Below are 14,677 nucleotides of genomic sequence, written 5' to 3'. Positions count from 1 at the left end.
ATGGTCGTACTTTGCCTCGGAACTAGAACCAACATGCAGACAATATGAAAGTAGATCAATGAATTTCTGTTGGTACTCATCAATGGACATCGTCCCTTGCTTCAGATTAAGAAGCTCTATTGCCTTCGCCTGACAAAGGGCTGGAGGAAAGTGTAACTGACGGAAAAAGCGACAAAATTCTAACCACAAAGCATGGCCCTGATCATGGATCAACTGTGCGGACGTGGATCTCCATCACTTACAGGATCGTCCCTCTAACAGAAAAGTAGTAGCCTCCATATTTTGTTCCTCGGAACAGTCAAATGCACGGAAACAGTGCTCCATCTGTTCAAGCAAATTCTATGTTGCCTCAGGAGTATCACCTTCCACCAAAGGCTTAGGCCCGAGTTAAACAAACTTATACAACTCAAAACTTCATCGACCCTCTCAACGATGACGGTGTGCTTGGTGATGCATCGAAGGATCCTCATCACCCCAACACCCATCGCTAGCCTGACTCTCGTAGTCTCTACCAGCCATCTGAAAGGATTAAGGCACATTACCCAAACAACCAAACCTAAATCCCAAGAATATTATATGCATGCTCTGATACCAATAAATGTAGCGACCCAACCCGGATCCACTACTAATCAGAAGCTAATTAAGAATGCATTTAACTTAAAAAAAAATAACCAGAATTTAACAGCGGAAAAGTAAAGAGTCTAAATCCAAATACATTCGGCAGAATAAAACCGACAGAAAACCCATAAATAAACACTGTATAATACAACCAAATCGAACAGTGTAAAAAATCCCTAAAAACTAAGGGAAAATCAATAGAACCCTGAATCCTGGTCTTCGCCCTGTCGCAAACCTCCGACGTCACCCAATCTGAGACCTGCCCCTCCGAATAGGGTGTCCAAAAAATACAGAAATACTGGGCGTGAGCGACTACGGTCAATATGAAAGCAATGATATGTAAACAAGTATGATGCACGAATGATTTTAAAACCCAGTAAAAACTCAATTTGCTCAAGGGCACCAATCGAATATGCAGTACCTGATGGAGAGCGACTCCGCAGGGTACATCCACATACTTGTCCTATCACCATAGCATTAGTCTCCGCCGTCGCGGTGTCTCTCGGCGATAGAAAAAACAATACGGGGCTGAGGTTCCCCTCACATGACTCATCTCTCACGAGATGCAGTCTAGAATAATCATGCATGTGTTTAAACAGTAAAACAGTAAAGCATGGCACATACAATGCAACATAAAACTGAATATATCATGCCGGCTATCTCGGTCAGTACTTACGTACCTCAATCTCATAAATAAGAGCAACCTAGCAAGTCCTTCTCTCTAGTCCAAGCCTATATTCATATAGACGCTATATCACTTAATGTGCTCTAAAAGCCTTAACTAGACTATTAGATACTCCCTAAAGCTATTAGGGACCCAAATTTATACATGCGTCCATCGTCAGCCCGCTGATGGCGACTGCCTCCAAACTTAGGCACAACTTCTCTACTATCCCCGAAGCGCTCCGCCACCTCCAAACTTCCAGTAAGATGCCAAGAAAGCCCTAGAATCGAATAAAAGAGACTAGAATAGAGAGAGAAGAGGTGAATTGGCGAATGGAAAGTGAGCCTCGCATCCCATATTTATAGACTGCGATAGGAACCTCCGATCGCACGATCGGAACCTCCGATCAGATCGGAGCGTCCTATCCCCTGCTTCCGATCTCTCTTCACCAACCACATGTCATTCAATAGCTGGCTGCCGACAGTTGATCGGAGCTTCCGATCACATGACATCATCAATGATGACCTCATCCATGACAACTAACCTCGAGTATAGTTCGGAGCTTTCGATCATGACAGAGCTTCTGATCCTAAACTATACTTCCAAACTACTCGATTGTTTGGAACCCTCTGGATTTTTTTCCAGCGTTTTGAATCCATTTTTGAACTCCTTAGATCCATTTGGAAATTCCTTCATCAAGTTTTACCCAAATTTAATCATGATTACCTAGTAAATTACTTATTTTGAGTACGGGTCACTACAAAACCAATGCTCCAACTCTAAACCCTGCCCCGACCTACCGGTCTCGTACAACCTGAGACCTAGCCCATCGAATAGGGTTTCCAAGAACAAAACACTGAATGTGAGCGACTACGCTCAATACTATAAGCACGCGTATACAAACCTAGTATGATGCATGCAAATGATGGGGTGCTGGTTATCACAAGTCCTGCTCAGTTTACGCACCAATGAGTATGTAGTACCATCTGACGTCAACTCCGCTAGGTATGTACACATACTTGTCCAGATCACTGTAGCGTCAATCATCGTCAACAAGGAATCTCCTGTTGTTAGACAATATAATCAAAAAAATATAGGGCTGAGTGACCCTACTACAAAGGCTACCTTAAAAGAGACTCAGCTCAACATGAATATTCACATGCAGCATAATATATCAAAGCAGTAAAACATGTATCATGACACATAAAATACAACATATAAGCATGCATACTCGTTGGCTATCTCAGTCAAAACTTACGTACTTTAATAAGGATGTTCTAGTAGCACAAGTGCAGGGTCTAAACCTACAAGCAGATATTTACCAAATCACTATTAATGATATAAAAGTCATAAATAAGCTAATAGATAGTCTCTAATACTAATAGGAATTTAGAACTATACTTGCGTCTATTGTCAGCCCGCTGATGTCGAAGCCCTAACTCCTGGGCACAACTCCGCTACAACTTCAAAAGCGCCCTGTTGCCACCTGGACCATGCCTAGATGGCTGGAATCACCCAAGAATGCCAAGACTAGAGAGGGAAAAGTTGTGAATGAACAAGAAATCTAATTCTCAAATGCCCTATTTATAGGCAAAGTTTTGAAGTTCCGATCCCTCGATCAGAAGTTCCGATTCGCATGCAAGCCACGTTTACAAATGGGCGTGATCGAAAACTCTGGTCTCTAATTTGGAAGCTCCGATCCAATGCATGCATCTGAATGTCGAAACGCTGGTAACAAGTCACTAGTGTGCATAGCCTAACCTTCGGATGCTCCGATCTCACGTTGGGAAGGTCCGAACTCACCCTTTGCTTCCGATCTCAGCTGCTATGGTCCGGTGCTTCCAAACCCACTTCAGATGGTCCGATCTCTTCGGTGATTTCGAAGTCCTGATTCAACATTTTGATCGAATTAATCACTTGGCTAATTTATATTGGTATCTCTTAATAAATTTTTTTAGAGTAGTATCTCTTAATCATTTTTAACCATTAAGCTCGTAAATGGGATACGAGTTACTATAATAATAATAAAATAACAAGGAAATAATTGTAATTTTACTATTGAAAAAAGAAAATCAACACAATTATAATATTAAATAATTTGATTAATCTATAAATGACAATGATAAATGAAAGTTATTAAGACTCCTATTATGAAAAAATTGAATGAAGTATGTTTGATACCTTAGTTTTGGTTATTAGATCTAGTTTCTTGCTTTGTAATACAGGTACTTGACTGCTCTCTTTGAAGACTTCAAGAGTGCTTTCCCGGTCAAGCAGTAGGGTGTTCACCCGATCTCAAGCCGTGTAGCACCTCCCGGTACCAAGCATCCTAGTGATATCGACTGGTCTTTGTATACCAAGAAGACCTACTTGCTCGCTCTAGTAACAAATGACTCACTCGACCAGTTACTCCAATGAAGACTTTTGTAATGGTCATAAGATATCTTCTTATCAAGATTTACAATATACAAAGTTTTCAACACACTCTATCTGAAAAGTTGTTTGTCAAGACATACACAACTAACAAAGCATCAGAAAATGAAAATGTTTTCCCTTATACATACTGCAATATTTGGACACAGGAGCTGTCTGTAACCATTGTTTCTCATATTTGGAAAGATCTTGTAGTAGCCCAGTTCCATTTTAAGAGATTAAGTGGTTAATCATGTTTAAATTTAAGTAAAACATGATTAACGAGCTTTAATATGATTAATCGAACCAAGAAATCGGATCCAGAATGCCCAAAAATGGTTAGTAGGATTATTTGGGCTCGGAGAGTTCGGATGGTACGAACATAAGCCCATGACAGATCGGATGATTCGATGGAGATCGGACGCTCCGATCACAAGATCGGACGGTCCGAACTCAAGTGGACAGATGTCTAAATCCAGTCAGACAAGTGACATCATGGATGACATCACTGAGCCGATAGGGATCGGAACGTTCCAACTTTGCATGCAGGCGACATGGCCCTCATGCAGGATCAAACTCTCCGATCAAGAGATCGGACAGTCCGATCTCTGCCTATAAATAGGCTTTCCGAGATTCATATTTTGCTCACCAATTCACAACTATCCTCTCTTTATCTGTGTATTTGAGATGTTTTTAGCCTTCCTAGGATTGGTCCGGGATTTGGCAAGTTGCTTTGGAGTCGCAGCGGAGTGGTGCCAAAGTTCTAGGGCAGTCGTCTTCAGCGGGTTGAAGATGGACGAAGGTATAAATCTAGCTTCTTATAGAAAATAGGGAGTATTCTATAGCTTAGTTAAGGCTTTTAGAATAATATTATGATGCATGAGTATTTTGCATTGTAGTGCGGACTATAGGCTTGGACAAAGAGCTGGTGCAGCTTGACTAGTAGAATTAAGGTACGAAATTACTGTTCGAGATACCCTGACTGAGTATGCATGTATTATGTGTTGCATTGATTATATGACATGTTATTATGCTGCATTTCATTAGCATCTTGAGTTATATTCTTGTGATATCCGAAATTAGGGTTTTGAACCTATCTTGTTAGTGGATGGTTGGACATGTTGATCAGTGTCAGGTCACTAGTATTTCGGTTGGACACATAGACTCATGTCAGGACACCGGTATTATTTCCACTGTCGGGTATGTGATCCACCTCCTGGGGCGATGACGCAGAGTGCTACATTACCCAGGGCCCATGTTTGATCTTGATTGTAGCACCAAGAATTTCATAATTTAAATTTCATGCCTAAATTCGTTTTAGTGTTAATAATCTTAAATATCCTGATTTTATTTGTCAAAATATCTATATTAAATTAATTAGCATCTTTAAACCTGTAAAATAGAATTGAAGTATTTAATTCTTGAATTTTCAAATTTGAGTATTTGCAAAATTTGGGCCTAACACTTATAAATACTACATATTATATTTTATGTATTATGTTTCTTACCCACTTAAAAATATGTGGACCCGACCCAACGGGATTTTCACCAGGCCAAATTTGCATCGGCCCAATCTCTATTTTTCCTTAGCCCAATCTCGGCCCATTTCCCTTATTTAATCCGATACAGACTTCCTTCATTTTCCATTTTTCCTCACGCGATTGGCACTCCCATTTTTCTTCATTCCCAGCTTTCTGCCGCAGCAGCTCCATCTGTCCAGCGTGGCCTTCCCCTGAGCTTGCTGTTCGAGCTGATTTTCGGTGCCCTTTGTCTCGATCACAGCTCAGCCAAGCTTCTCCTCCCCATTTCTGATTTTTTTTGTTTAAGTCAAGAATATGGATTTCCTTGGCCACCAAGTGGATTATTACATTGTGTCTTGTTTTCTTGGGTATATTGTGAATTTTCTGATTTATGGAGAATGTTTGAGCATTTTTCTGTACATCTCGATAAGTTGCACGAGTTCTCTGTTTTTCCGTTCACTTTGGTTTAGTCGTGAAAATTTCTGATTTCCCTTTTTTTTTGTGTTGCACGTACTGGTGTTTGAACGATAGATGTGAGTTTGAGGTCACGATTTAATGTTTGCATTTTTGTCCCTGTTTCGAAACTTCTCACTGTGTTTGGGTTGGGTTGATTCGATTTCTTGCTTGTTGCTCAGATGTTGATATAGAGGCTGTCATGGCTGAGATGTAGCTCACATGGTAGTGCTTAGGGATGGTGAAGTTGGCTAGCAAGTTGTTAGTGAAGGGGCTGATGTTTTGGGTGTTGTTTAAGGGACGATTTTGAGGGGTAGGGCAAGGGATAGCCTTGTGAGTTTCTATGCTTGGGGAAATCTGTTCTAGTGGTTTGAATAGGGTCTTTGGGTGGTCAAGTTGTTAGGTTATCGGCTGGATTATTAGTGGAACATGGGTTGAAGGTTTATAAGGGGTCCAAGTAGGAAGAGTGCAAAATTTCTTCCAAGAAGCAGGGCTGCCCGATTTTGGTCATGTAAAATAGTGTTATACACGTGTTTTGTCCTAGGGCTCGGGTTTGGGAATGGCCTTAGATTCTAGGGAAATGTCGTTTCAAGCGGGAACTAATTCGGTTAAGTTTTGGTTGAGTTTTAGGCTATTGAATGTTAAGGTGCATGATTTTAGACGTTAAGTGTTGCTACCCAAAAACTTACTTGCCAGAAATTATTGGGTAATATTTGTAACTCGAGGTTGACTTCCTAGTTGAGAATAGATTGCATGGGAATCGTGTTTTCAAGCGGAAGTAGTTTTGATTAAGAAATGAGTATGTTATAAGCATTTTTAAGTGGATTGCTCGGGATATGTCCTATGTGCCAAAAAGTAAAGTCTAGATTCTTAGCTATGGTTTACCACCTAAATCACAATCCTTGTCAACCATCCTACTTCATTTATTTGAGAATCAAGTAAATTTTTGCAAATAAAGTCATTTCTTGAGTTGAGTCTAAGTCTTTGAGTCGAGTCAAGAAAAAAAAAGTATTTTTTTTGAATAAGGAAAGTTGATTGTGACTACATCAGGGTATGGACGGGCTGAGAGAAATCTTGGTTTCCCTTACTAACTCAGGGTATGGACGGGCTGGAAGAAATCTTGGCTTCCCTTACCACCTCATGGGTTTGGACGGGCTGAGAGAAATCTTGGCTTCCCTTACCATTTCAGGCTATGGATGGGCTGGGAGAAATCTTGGCTTCCCATACCAACACGGGGCAAGACAGGTTGGGAGAAATCCCGACTTCCTTGCCGGCATAGTATACTGCAACCATTGATCGATCAAAACTTTAGAAAAGGGCCACAATCAAGAATCTAAGTTAACAGTTCAGTTTATAAGTTTATGTGGGGCCTCGGGTTGCTAATCTTATTCTTGGGGCAATTAGTAATTAAATATCATTAATTAAACAAGTGAGATGAAAGCTCAACCAAATTTTTTTTTTCTATAACAAGGGGTGCGCTCGAGATGCACTTTCTGACCGCTCGAGTGCGGCCAAATCTCCAACCTTTGGGTTGGGGAGATTAGGGCTGCGCACGTGCTGCCATAAAGTGCAGCTCGGGCCTTCCCTAAGCAGATTTATGCTCAGTTTTCTGCAGCTCATGGTTTGATCTTTCAACCTCTTCAATACATGCTCTTCCAATCTAAAGCATGCACAAACATATATATCAAGTTTTAAACATGTTTATAAACATTCATTACATCAAACTAGTAGTCTAAAATATTTCCAAAAGACTAGATTACACAAGGATTCAACATGTTCTTAAAACTACACAGAAGCATAAGTCTTCTAACAGGCTTGACAATGATCTAAGTACATCACTTTAACTACAAACAACCCAAAACACCACATGCTAAGTCTCTCGATCATCATCTCTTACGGTTGTCTTTGGCCCGTTCTAGCCCCTTCTATTGCCATGGACACATACAAAACAAGATAATAGCCGGAGAGACTCCGGTGAGAATATAATTCCCAGTGTAAAAGACATATACATGCAATATCAACATATATAAACTTCAAGATATAAAGAATAAATTGCATAAGTCGTAAACACACTTCATTCTTGAGATTTAAAGCCGCTCCAGGCCGCAATATTTTAATAAAATCTTGGTGTTGAGATTTAAAGCCGCTCCAAGCCTCAAGACTCGTATCTAATCTTGGATTGAGGTTTAAAGCCGCTCTAGGACTCAAGATTCATATCTGAACCATGGATGAATCCATTTTCGATAGTCATATCTGATATGACAACACTATAACTTCAGTTATAATATAAAGATCCACTACCTGTGATGGATCAACAATTCAAGTTCTAAAACACAAACATAAAATAATAAGTATGTGATTTCTTCGGGAATACTCAAGAACCTCCGTCTCGAGTATCAAATCCCTTCTATTGATATCATCATATACCTTTCTTTTCTTTGAATTGTAGATTCTTCAAGACTTGACAATCTACAACAAAACTCATATCAACATCTATTCAAACTCACAACTCAATCTTCAATACCAAAACAACTTCAAACCTTGTTCACTTCTTAACCGATTCAAATACGAAATTCCCGAAGTCGATGTCTCTTGATACAAATATGAAATATCACATAAATATTTCAAGAACATCAGCAAGGAACTAAATAAATGTCCAGATCAATCCAAACATCACAAGTCTTGCCCTTTTCGAACCGGCGGCATAACGACAACAAACCGGTAACCCAACTAAATCGAATTCAATCCAATAATCATATACAACTCATAACCAAAAAATATCAGCAAGAACACATAATAAAACAGCAGAATCAAAGACATAAGGTTCGAACATAGTTTATGAAAATTATATCAATTTCATACGACATCCAATCTTCGATCCGATTTCGATATCGTAATACGTATAATCTCAAGAACAACCATATATAATCAATTCCTGATTTCTTCAACATACCATTTTTGAAATATGCTGTAAACAACAAAATACTTACACCAAATCGAAGCTCTTGAAGAGAGTATCACAGCGCTATGTTCGGAATTAAATTCGGATGGCCGGATCAAAAGATATTGAATTTGGAAAATAAAATCTCAAGGATAAAGATGATGTTCTCGACTTGGGGCTGAAGAATTCTGATGGAGATATAAATATTACACGTAGTAACATATAATAAACCCATGTGTCCTCCACTACATGCATAAATTGCACGTTGGCCCTTCAATTATTCATAAATTACAAAATAGTCCTCGACCCTCTTTTTAATTCAATTCAATCCTAAATAATTTAAGAATATTAGAATTTAAATCTAAACTCTAAAAATTTTCAAATTAAATATTCTCGAATTTAAATTAAATATTTTCGGGGCTTTACAATTCTCCCCTTCTAAGATATGATTTCTTCCTCGAAATCGCATGCAATCTGTATACACATAAGATAAAGAAAGAATAGAAATACTGAATAAGACTCATGTCAATGAAATAGCTGTGGAAATCTCTGTTTCATATCCTCTTCAGTCTCCCATGTCGCTTCTTCAACTCCATGTCGATTCCACTTAACTTTGACTAACTATATCGTCTTGTTTCTAAGTTGCTTTTCTTTACGAACAAGTATCTGAATAGGCTTCTCGAAATAACTCAAAGTGTCATCAAGTTCAACTTCATCCACTTGGATAACATGAGATGAATCTGGTTGATATTTACTTAGCATAGAACCATGAAAGACATAATGTATTCCAGATAAATATGGAGGTAATGCAAGTCTATAGGCAAGATCGCCTATCTTCTCCAGAATCTCATACGGACCAATAAATCTCAAAGCCAACTTTTCTCTCTTGCCAAATCTGACAGTACCCCTGAACGGAGAAATCTTCAAAAATACTCTGTCTCCCTGCTCAAAACACAACGGTCTACGTCTGATATTTGCATATTTGGCTTGTAGATCTTGAGCTGTTTTCATTCTTTTCTGAATCAGTTTCACCTTCTCAGTCATCTCTCGGATCATATCTTGCCCAAGTTCAGGTACTTCTGAGATTTCATCCCAGTGTAGCGGTGATCTACACTTCTTACCGTACAGCGCTTCAAATGAAGCCATCTCAATACTGGTCTGATAGCTGTTATTGTAAGAGAATTCCACAAATGGTAATGAATCTTGCCAAGTAGTGTTAAAATATAACACCACAGCTCTAAGCATATACTTAAATGTCTGAATAGTTCGTTCTGACTGTCCGTCAGTTTGAGGATGATATGCAGTACTCAAGTGAAAACGAGTACCTAAAGCTTGTTGTAGCTGTGCCAAAAGTGAGATGTGAATCGAGGATCTCGATCACATACGATATACTTTGGCACTCCATGAAATCTGACCACTTCTCTAATATAGATATCTGCCATCTTATCATGTTTATACGTCATTTTGTACGGAATGAAGCACGCTGATTTCGTCTATCTTTCAATAATCACCCAAATGGCATCACAACCTCGGGATGAACGCGGTAACTTTGTAACGGAATCCATGAAAATATGATCTCACTTCCATTCAGGAATAGATAAGAGGTGCAATAAACCACATGGTTTCTTTCTTTCAGCCTTCACCTGTTGGCAATTCAAACTTTGAGATACAAAGTTGGTGACATCAGACTTCATTTGTTTCCACCAATACTGATTTTTCAAATCATTGTACATTTTTCTGCCACCAGGATGAACACTTAATCTACTGCAATGAGCCTCTTTTAATATCTGCTATCTCAAATCAGAAATATCTGAAACAACAAGTCTGTTATTCACATATAAAACATCATTATTACTGACCTTATATTCGGATTGATTCCCTGATCTGACCATCTCAATCGATTTATGAATACTCAAATCTAATTTTTGCGCTTCTTTGATTCTCATCAATAACTCAGGCTCAGCTCGAATAGCACAAATAAGAATAGGCTTCACATCTGTTTCAAATACTAATCCAGCAGTACAGAAATCATCTATCAAATGAGAAATATCAATAGTAGATAAAGATAAGGAACATATCTTTCGACTCAATGCATCAGTCGCTGCATTGGATTTCCCCGAATAGTATTTAATCTCGCAATCAAAATCTTTCAACAAATAAAACCATATTTTTTGCCTCATGTTCAGTTCAGACTGTGAAAACAGATATTTCAAACTTTTATGGTCAGAATAAATTTCAAACTTCTCACCGTAAAGATAGTGTCGCCAAATCTTCAATGCAAATACAATGGCTGCCAATTCAAGATCATGAATTGGGTATCTAGTTTCATGTGGCTTCAATTGTCTCGAGGCATAAGCAACAACATGATCTCCCTGCATAAGCACACATCCTAGTCCCCTGTGAGAAGCTGTAACGCCCAGAAATTCGGCACGTAAATCCGCATGCATAACTAAGAGATTTAATAAGTTTAAAATAATGTGAAAATGTGTTAAATTATTTTTATGAGTGATTATTTAAATTATGTGATTTATTTTCATGTTTTAAATATTTTTTCGGCATTTAAATTTGTTTTCTGTGGTTTTTGAATTTATTTGAGAAAGTTTATTTTATGATCGCGTAGGCGGGGCCGTGGACGGACGAGATGTTTGTTTTCACCCAAAATATTTTCGGAGATTTTTAGGAGCCTTAAAATATTATTTTAAGGTATAATTTGAAGAAAATTATGGTATTTATATATATATATATATTTAGATGTCCGTTTTTACCCAAAATAAATCATTTTAATGACTTTTATTAAGTTTTAAAAATCACCTATTTTATTATTTCGGGATTTTTAAGTTTTTAGCAAATTATCATGTATTTTTTTAGTTTAAATTTTAGTAATTATCTACCCAAAGTATTTATTTAAATATTTAACCTAGACTACCCAAATATTATCATAAGATTTTCTACCCTATCTCACGCCTCAACTCCCTAGCCGCCTCCCTCAACCTTTCTCCATCATCTTCATCGTTCCAGCAAGACTTTCACAGCCCCGTAGCCGAGCTTTTAAGATTTTATATTGGTTGGAGATCTGTTCGTCCCGGAGAGCCGTACGACGTGACATAAACGTTATTTCTTGCAAATATTCATCAAGGCACGTCTCGAATCCATTCTTGGCCACCATTTAAATCATATAAACTGATTTTTACTATGAATGATTTGTTAATGCATGTGTTTTCAGAATTTAAGGATATTATTCATGATTCATGCATGTAATCACGTTTTTTATGCATAAGGCTCATGTTGACGAGTTTTCTGACCATGGCTTGATCGGGACTGCTGCACCTTTGTTAGGGGTCTGATCTAGGGTCCTTAGGGTCGGTTTGGAGGGCTGGTTCATGGCTGGAAAGGGCTGGAACCGGCCATATCTTCTGATGCGCAGCAGGTCGCGCAGGTTGAGCTTGGTTGGGAGATTTGCTCGTTCTCGGTCCACAGAGCGTATTTTAGGGTGATTTCAGTTAGGTTAGAACCCCAAGACCTTGGGGAAGATTTTTCAGGTGGTTCTCCGGCCGGTTCTTGCCGGAGATTGGCGGCCGAACGGCCGGAAGTGGCTGCTCGCGTTCTGCGCGCGAGCAGAAACTAGGTCTAGAGTGTTTTGGTTCGCTCTTCTTCCACAGACCACGGTTTGAGGTAAAATTTGTTGGGTTAGAACCGTCTGGGTGTTGGCTAAGTATGAGAGGTGGTTTCACGGCCAAAGGTGACCTGAGCAGGCGGCATGATCAGATTTTCTGAAGCCGCTCAGGGCTGCCTCGAGTTGGGCTTAGGGAGAGGTAAGCTAGGGTTGTGTCTTGTGTTTTGGCAGGCCGGGCTCCGCTTTTCGAGTCCGGGTCGGGTCTAAAATATAATGGGTCGAGTTAGTTTGGTCCGGGTCTGGGTTATATTAGTTTAACTCGGGTATTTTTATTTTAAATTAAATAAGAGATTTAGTTAATAATTAATGGGTTTGGGCTTGACTTAATTAATTAATTACACTAATTTAATATTAATTTTGGGCTTAAATAATTAATGAAGTGAGCCCACTAATTTTTCATGGGCCGTGTGATTCATGAGAATTATTGGGCCAAGTTGTGTCGGGTTTAGTAATTTTATCAGTCAAATTTATAAGTTAATGGTTAGTTAATAATTTTATTAATTTAACTTTAAGTTAATAAGTTGATGGGCCTAAATTATGTTTTTAGTGAGCCCATTAGTTTTTCATGGGCCTGGGGGCCCATGAACTTAATGGGCCAGGTCAGGTTGGGCTTTTGGGTTTTTGAGTCAGTCTAAAAATTTATGGGTTTAAGTTAAGTGGTCAGCAGCTCGAACAAGTCTTTGGAAAAATAAATGTCCGTAAATATATATTTAATTAATGCATGCATTTTTATTAGATATATAAGTAAGATTTTTTTAAGAAAATAAATTAAATATATATTTACGGACAAATTTTCATGAAATAAAGAAATAATGAGAATTTTTAAGTTCATGCATCATGTAATATTTTTTTATGATCAGTTTAATTAAATGCATGTTACGAAAAATATATTTTTATGGAAGTTGAAGTGAAGGTGGAAAGTGATGTGGTTGGAGGCCGGGATACCTGGGCCCGGTGACCTTCCTAATGATGTATAAGTATGATGAGCTTATGGATCCAGCTGAGAGGGCTGGTGAAGTGGCAGCACAGAGGTGGAAACCCCACCGCCGCGTATGTTGGTTTATAGATTGATCAATCGCTCAGTATGATGCCACCGACATGGATACGACCTGTTGAAAACTAAGAAATTATGATAAGACATTTTATGAGATTTATTAAATGTGATGTTTATGATTAGCATAATGATGAAGCATTATAATTATTTATTCATGTCTATATGCATATATTTTTAAGATCACGCACGTATATTTATATTCACGTATTTTATATGATGTGTGCTTGTGTATGGTTTCATTTTGTTATATAAGGATAGAACGTGCTGAGCCTCTAGGCTCACTAGATTTAAATGGTGCAGGTGAGCAGAATATTAATGAAGTTAATGTGTTTCCGACTGGCGGCGAGGGCGTATGAGTATCCAGCGGCTAGAACCCGTGACCATTGCTCTAAGATGAATTTTATGTTGAGACTAGAACATTTATTTCCGCATATATTTTATTATTATAGATTTTCCGTACATGCATGGATTTTAGATTTTAGTATTTATTTTCTAAGTTTTCATTAATCTTGGTGAAAGAAATATTATTTAGGAATTTTAGTATGGCAATCTTATGAATGATTATTTAGTAATTAATTTTAAGTATTTAATTGCATGCGAGTACCTTTATTGTATTTATTGTGTATATGTATTTTAAATTAAGTAAAGTATTTTTTTTAAAGTACAATATATATATATGTATGGGCATATATATATTTATATTTATTATTTTATAGTTAGAGTGTTATTTAAAAAAAAAAAAAAATTTCACTAGAAGTTCTAGGATGTTTCAGAAGCATCACAATAAACAGTGAAATAACCAGTACCTGAAGGAATTGTCAAGACTGGTGCACTCGTCAACCTTTTCTTCAACTCAATGAAACTAGCTTCACAAGCTTCAGTCCAAATATACGGTGCATTCTTCTGTGTCAACTGAGTAATAGGCTTCGCAATACAAGAAAAATCTTTGATAAATCTTCGATAGTAACCTGCTAAGCCCATAAAACTACGTATTTCTGGAACTGAAGTAGGTCTTGGCCAACTGATCACTGCCTCAACCTTGCTCGGATCAACTGAAATACCATCACCTGAAATGATATGCCCAAGAAACTCAATTTTCTGCAACCAAAATTCACATTTGGATAACTTGGCATAAAATTTCTCTGCTCTCAAAGTCTTTAATACAATTCTCAGGTGTTCAACATGATCACATAAATTCTTTGAATAAATCAGAATATCATCAACGAAAATAATGACAAAATCATCAAGATATCTCTGAAATATTCTATTCATCAGTCCCATAAAAACTGTTGGGGCATTCGTCAAACCAAATGGCATAACAATGAACTCATAATGACCATAC

General features: G+C 38.0%; 1 long non-coding RNA gene across 1 annotated transcript; it reads left to right on the top strand.

Annotated features, from left to right (window-relative positions):
- Positions 1-4,310: 4,310 nt before the first annotated feature.
- On the top strand, positions 4,311-13,760 carry LOC140879845 (uncharacterized). The gene is made up of 3 exons (XR_012149529.1): positions 4,311-4,496; positions 4,594-4,647; positions 13,636-13,760. It is a non-coding gene; the product is annotated as an uncharacterized lncRNA (long non-coding RNA).
- Positions 13,761-14,677: the final 917 nt, after the last annotated feature.

This window comes from Henckelia pumila, chromosome 2, assembly GCF_033568475.1.
Source record: "Henckelia pumila isolate YLH828 chromosome 2, ASM3356847v2, whole genome shotgun sequence".
Lineage (NCBI taxonomy): Eukaryota > Viridiplantae > Streptophyta > Magnoliopsida > Lamiales > Gesneriaceae > Henckelia > Henckelia pumila.
Note: the sequence above shows the minus strand (reverse complement) of the source record. Positions and strands in the feature narration are given on the sequence as shown.